Source organism: Lactuca serriola, chromosome 5 (assembly GCF_051521515.1).
Source record: "Lactuca serriola cultivar US96UC23 chromosome 5, Lser_US96UC23_V15, whole genome shotgun sequence".
Classification (NCBI taxonomy): domain Eukaryota; kingdom Viridiplantae; phylum Streptophyta; class Magnoliopsida; order Asterales; family Asteraceae; genus Lactuca; species Lactuca serriola.
This window is the reverse complement of record NC_136412.1, coordinates 320,649,849-320,657,062: the sequence shown is the minus strand read 5'-3', so window position 1 is coordinate 320,657,062 and position 7,214 is coordinate 320,649,849. Positions and strand designations below refer to the sequence as shown.

Here is a 7,214-nt window from a genome sequence, read left to right as displayed (position 1 = left end):
TTAAACAATAAAAAATCACACTTTTTCAGATTCCGCGGACATGACGTCATTTCGCGGAGGTCCGCAGAGGGTCCTCCGCGGAATGTATGTCTATAGTTGGAAAAGTCAATTTTTACGACAAATTTTGAAATTGTCCCCCATTTTTTTGTTTATTGGCGGTATTTCCCAACCCCCTTTGTTTAGGTTTTAAAAGATCTCCTTTTTTTAATTATGCTTTTAAATTTGTTTTGATATATCATTTTTGCCGTTGAAGCAAAATCGCAAATTGATACTTTATGTCCCCACAAAAAATGCTAAACTCAAAGATCGATCAAATTTTGTAATTTCGTGAAGATATAATATTACTCGAATAGAGCATAGCGAATCTTGTATCCATGTAGCACTTTTTTCAAAAGATCGATAGCTTCCCATGGTAAAAAGTTTGCCTTCGATCCTGTATATTATGGCACCTATTTTGTCTATATATAGACTTCTTAGAATGTGAATAATCAACAACTCCATCTATTTTATAAAGAGAATCCTTCAAATGTCAGTGCCTGTAACCTCCGATATTCCTACGTCAATGGACGCTCAACCAACTGCAGCAGATAATGAACGGAGAAAGGCTATGTCCATAATTACTAATAGATACAACGATAAGCTGACAACTTTGCCAAAGGAGAAAGGTTGGTTAACAGAAAACCTACGCCTGTATGAGGGCTTTTGGCAAGAGTCGATCCGGGTTATCTCAGTTGTAACTCTAATGGCCTCGCAGGACAGCTTTCAAGCTCAACCAACTGACATCTACGTAGCCACACTGCAAAAAGCTGGAACAACGTGGTTAAAGGCGCTTGCATTCGCTATAGTGAGCAGAACCAGGTACAAAAACAGTTCTCTTTCATCCCACCCTCTACAAACTCTTAACCCACATAAATGCGTTCCTTACATTGAGATGGAAAGTTTAAGAACGCTTCCTAGTTATGCCGATGGACAATCACCTCGTCTATTTTCTACCCATATACCTTACACTTCATTGCCTCAATCCATTCTTGATAATGAGTGTCGAGTAGTTTACATGTGTAGAAACCCAAAAGATGTTTTTGTTTCTTTGTTTCATTATGCAAACAAGCTGAGAGACAAATCTCTTGCTCAAATGAGATTCGAGGAGGCGTTTGAGATGTTTAGTAATGGTTTGATTCCAGGCGGACCTTATTGGGATCATGTGAAAGGGTACTACAAGGCTGCTATTGAACGCCCATCAAAGATTCTATTTTTAACATACGAGGACATGCAAAAGGATAGTGTGAATAATGTAAAGCGTCTGGCAGAGTTCATGGGATATCCTTTTACGGAGGAGGAAGAGATCAAAGGTGTTGTGCAAGAAATTGTCGCACTATGCAGTTTTGAAAATATGAGAGAGGTTAATAAGCATGGGATACTAGCTGAGGGTGTTCGTAATGATGTTTTCTTTAGGGAAGGGAAAACTGGAGATTGGACCAACCATCTTACAAATGAAATGAGCCAAATTTTGGATCAAATCACCAAAGAAAAGTTTGATGGTTTGGATATCTCCTTCTAAGTGGCTACATGAGAAACTAATTAAGGGAATAATGGATAGCGAAAGTTTTCACTTAGTTTTATATATCTTGTACCAATAAAATATCCGAATACTTATTACTTCAACTGCTAATAAATATTGTTGCTAAAAACATTTTCAACTTTCCGTTTTCTTTTAGAGATAGTGCGGCTACAAAGAAACTAGAATACACATCATGTTCTGTCAGCAACTAGTGTTAAACGACTGATCCAAAAGCCTTAACGTTTGTTTTTGTATTATATACACCAAAAAGAGCTCTTTACGAATTACGATGCCTAATGGTGTTTTAAGGTTATATTTTTGGTCCAGACACTTTGTTGAAGCATATAGAATATTACTAAAAATATTAAAATTTAAAACAATTGTACATGGCTTCTACTAATTAATTATATTAAGTGTAATATCGTTGAATAACAACAAATTCTCACAAAGTCCCTAACTAATTAACTTCAAAAAATTTCACACCAGTCATGTATGAAAAATGATAGTAGAGACTGTAGAGTCCTTGTAACGCTCTAGGCGGATGTACTTTGCAATAACTTAAAGAATTGTAATTTTCAATTTATAATTTTTGGAAAGTGTGCAAATCATGGCAAGAAATGTGATATATAAGCCTACACTACAAGGAAAACGATCGTTAGCGGCGACAAAAGTCGCCGGTAATAAGTCAAGTTGTCGCTGGTAATAGCGGCGACTCGTCGCCGGTAATAAGGCGCCACTACTGCTTCGTCGCTATTGATCAACATGTCGCCGCTAATGAGAGATGTCGCCGCTAATGACTATGTCGCCGCTAATAGCATAGTTGCCGGTAATAACAATTTTCATTTTTTTTAGTTAACGATTTTGGTTGCGGTAATAATGTCGTCGGTAATTACATAACAACATTCGATTAAATATCAAAAATAATAGTGTCGACGCTAATTACAAAAAAACACATCCGATTATAATTAATTAAATATCAAAAATCATAATATCCGATTAAATAAAAAAAGTAATAATGTCGTCCAGTAGTTACATAACATCCGATTAAATATAAAAAGTAATAATGTCGTCCGGTATAAGTGTCGTCGGTAATTACAACAAACAACCAAAGTTTTACAAACTACCAAGTAGCAAAGCGTGACAACGTATGCAAATAAAACTCATCCCTACATACCATCATCTTCGTTGTCATTGTTTCCTTGATTATTTTAGGATTGAAAAAACGAGTAAATCTCATCCCTACATGTCGGGTCGTTGAGCATTACACGAAGATTTTTCCAACTACATAATTAATAACAACATATATAAACTTATAAGTTAAATTATCAAACATAAACAAAAACTATCAAAATACATTGCTATTTTTAAACTAAGACAAAAAACCAAAGTACGTTGTTCTTTTTTGCACTTGGGAAAAAAACCTAATTACCAAACTTTTTAGTAAAATAATCACCACAAAACAAAAATTACCAAATCAACATGCATTTTACGATGCTAAAGTAGATTGCTATTTTTAAACTAAGACAAAAAAAAAAACAAAGTACGTTGTTATTTTTTGCACTTGGGACAAAAACCTAATTACCAAACTTTTTAGTAAATAATCACCACAAAACCAAAATTACCAAATCAACATGCATTTTACAATGCTAAAGTAGATTGCTATTTTTAAACTAAGACAAAAAACCAAAGTACGTTGTTATTTTTTGCACTTTGGACAAAAACCTAATTACCAAACTTTTTAGCAAATAATCACCACAAAACCAAAATTACCAAATCAACATGCATTTTACGATGCTAAAGTAGATTGTTATTTTTAAACTAAGACAAAAACCAAAGTACGTTGTTATTTTTTGCACTTGGGACAAAAACATAATTACCAAACTTTTTAGCAAATAATCACCATAAAATCAAAATTACCAAATCAACATGCATTTTACGATGCTAAAGTGGATTGTTATTTTTAAACTAAGACAAAAAAAAAAAAAAAAAACAAAGTACGTTGTTATTTTTACACTTGGGACAAAACCTAATTACCAAACTTTTTAGCAAATAATCACCACAAAACCAAAATTACCAAATCAACATGCATTTTACGATGCTAAAGTAGATTGTTATTTTTAAACTAAGACAAAAAAAAACAAAAACAAAAAAAACAAAGTACGTTGTTATTTTTTGCACTTGGGACAAAAATCTAATTACCAAACTTTTTAGCAAATAATCACCACAAAACCAAAGTAGATTGTTTTCCTGTGATGGTTGTGGTAATGGTTGCAAAGGCTGTGGAATCGGCAGGAAAGCAGAAGGTTTACGGTCAATGCCTCTAATATGGCCATGTTGCTCTCCTAATGCTTTCTCAAACGCAACTCTTTCTTGAGCGGGTGTTAAGTCACTTTCACCTTGAGTCTGTTCTAACAGCTCTTCATCTAACCGATTCTGTAACTCCCAAAAGTGAGTAACAATTAAGTATAAATAAACATTTAATTATATGATAAAATTATAATTAAATACTTACATATTGTTGTTCCGCCTCGGCAGTAACAAATACACCATTCTTATCGGTATGAACTTTGCGAAATGTTTTCACTCTCTTAAGATTCTGTTTAACTTTAAAAATTAGATTATATTTTAAATAAATAATTATATATATCGTACATTACCTTCTTATAGCAAGTACTGCTATACGAGCTAGACCACCCACGATTCACATTTGTTTGCATTTCACGAATTTTTTTGTTCCTTTCTGAAGCAATTTTGTGTTCGTCTGTTTGGAAATACTCAACTGTTTTCTTCCAGTTATCAACTTCCATACCCTCTGGAGGGTTAGCTAATGCTCCCGAGATATCTTCATACCCTCCGACTAACATAAAATATTCTTTTGCGTCAGCTTTACGTTCTCAATAACCTTTTGACAAAGATGCTTGAAAACTCTTTGTCAACATATTAGCTTATACATCGTGGTACGTCTGATCCAAATCAAACTTTGTCTACACAAAAAAAGTTAACCAAGTAAAAAACAAATATAGTTAACCATATAAAATATATTTAAATGAAAATTCATAATAAGACTTACCGTCCTGCTCGTGATAACCAGCACCTCTACCACCTGGGAGAGGTGGTGTGACATCCCCAAAATCTCGGCCAGAAAAGACCGGTTTCATTTATGCTTTTTAAACATTTTCAGAGTAAATCCTTTTGATTTTAAAAGAGATGCGGAATTTGTTCCCAAAAACAAAACATGATAAAATAGATTTTTATCAAAACATTTCATGAAGAAATATAATTTCATTCCATAATCAAAAACCTGGGATGTCATGTTCCGATACAGACCATAAAGCATAAACGATAACATTACAAGTCATTCAACAAATATATACATATACAGACTTGTAAACAAAACAACTTGATGATTATCCATCTTATGCCCTTGCGCCACTTCCTGTAATACAAAGAAACTGAGTGGGTCAGGCTTGGGAGCCTGGTGAGCATATAGCGTTTTCAACCCACAATAAATAATTAAATTAATTTTCATCAACCGACAATAACCCAATTACCCATTCCCGTTATTCTCACTTTATGTCCCTAAAATAACTAACACAAGGGACCTAGTCTAAGAATATTTCATCGGGGCGACAACACATGCATTCGGGGGTTTCCCGGCAATATATGTCAAATAAGGCAACCATGGGGGGGGGGGGGGGGGGATGGAGTACAGCGAATGAACACCCAAGTTCATTAACACCTACAGGTGGTGAGCCTGCTAGTGTTCCACATGACTGTCTAGAAAAGTCTGTGGTCGTCATCTAAACTCCGCTAGATGACTAAATCAAAACAACATCGAGGCCTCTCATCTGTTTATTACACACCAACTATCTACCCATGTTCTACCCAACATATTAGTAGATAAAAATATACATTTTTATACATAATTTAAAACCTGTATAGCATGCTTTAATCAATACATATTCCACATAACAGACGAGGCACACACACATAACACGTATTTCATAGAGAATAAATCAGATCTATGAGATAGAAGAGAGTGGATATACATTCACACATATAACAACAAAATATATACACATAGCACGTATTTTATATAAAATACTTCATAATAATGTGTTGGAAGAAAGTAACTACACACTCACTTGATCAGAAGATGATCGGACAGCACTACGACTTGCAGAAGTAGTATACTACGATAGATCTGGAAGATCTTCACAAAAATCGGACTCCTCGCGGGCAGAGCTTCGGCTCGGGAATAACGCTCTTCGGGATCCTTGGGGCTTCGGATCTTGCTCCGGGGCTCGGAAATGATATCGGGGCTTCGGGATATGATTAGCACGCAAATCGAGGCAAAAACTAGAGAGAAGAAACAGTTTGAACAAGAGAAAATGGCTGATCTCGGTTTCTATTTATAAGTTGGGGGTCTGGGATTACGCTGGGCATAATTTCAATTTACGGTGGGCGTAACTTGGTTACGCTGGGCGTACTTTGACGTCACTGCATGCGTCAATTGGTGGCACTCGAGTATTGGTCAGGCAACTTGCACCCTTCTGAGTACGTTGGGCGTACTCAAATTACGCTCGGCGTAATTTGACTCGTCAAACTTCTAAATTGTGTAACTTTCGTATACGAGCTCCGTTTTCGACGTTCTATATATCCACGCGTAGGTGAGACTACGCTCTACAAATTTCGTTTAGACTCCGTCGGCTAATTTTGACTTTATTTTTTATTATTTATTTTTAGTAGGCCCGGACAGGAAAACTTCGTTATAAAATCATAACTTCTTCGTCCGACGTCCGTTATCGCCTAACTTTTCATCGTTTTGCTACTAACAACGAGATCTTCGATTCTCGTTTAGATTGTTTCGGCTAAAAACCGCAGCGATCTCAAATCGAGTATTCGGGCTGCATACCGCTAAGTCGAAACTTCAGAAAATCATAACTTCCTCATACGAAGTCAGATTTGGGCGTTCTTTTTATGCACGCTCTCGGTTTAACGAACTCTACGACTTTCGTTTAGATAACTAAGGATAAATATTGCACTAACGTAAATTTCACTTTTTACGTCATTCAGCGTTGTCGGCTCTGTCGCGAAACTTCGACAGGTCATAACTTCTTCGTTATAACTCGGATTTCGACATTCTTTATATATTCGGAAACCTCGTTTCGACCGCTACATCTTTATGCAAAGATATCGGGCTTATCTCATACTTTAATTTTGATGCTTATTTTATTCTTAATTCATTAAATTATAATAATTAAGAAAATAAACACATCATTCACATAATACTCACATATTTCATCATTAATACTTCAAAAATAGTTACAAGGGTTAACCTAGACTATTACATCAATGATAATGCCTAGCCTGGAAACGCGGGCGTTACAATTCTTTCCCCCTTAGGATGATTCTGTCCCCGGAATCACACATCAACAAACAAATGCGGATAGCGACTCAACATGTCACTCTCCGTTTCCCAGGTGAGATTTGGCCCATTCGAATGTTTCCAACGAACAAGCACTAATTCGACCATCTTGCGTCGAAGCGTCTTAGTCTTTCAGTCAACAATTGCCTCTGGTTCTTCAATTAACCTCTTGTTTTCATCAATTCTCAATTCGGAAATTGGAATTATATCGGGAACTTCTCCCGTGAA

General features: G+C 35.7%; 1 pseudogene; it reads left to right on the top strand.

Annotated features, from left to right (window-relative positions):
• Window positions 1-508: 508 nt before the first annotated feature.
• LOC145051913 (flavonol sulfotransferase-like pseudogene) lies at window positions 509-1,688 on the top strand (annotated as a pseudogene).
• The last annotated feature ends 5,526 nt before the right edge of the window (window positions 1,689-7,214 follow it).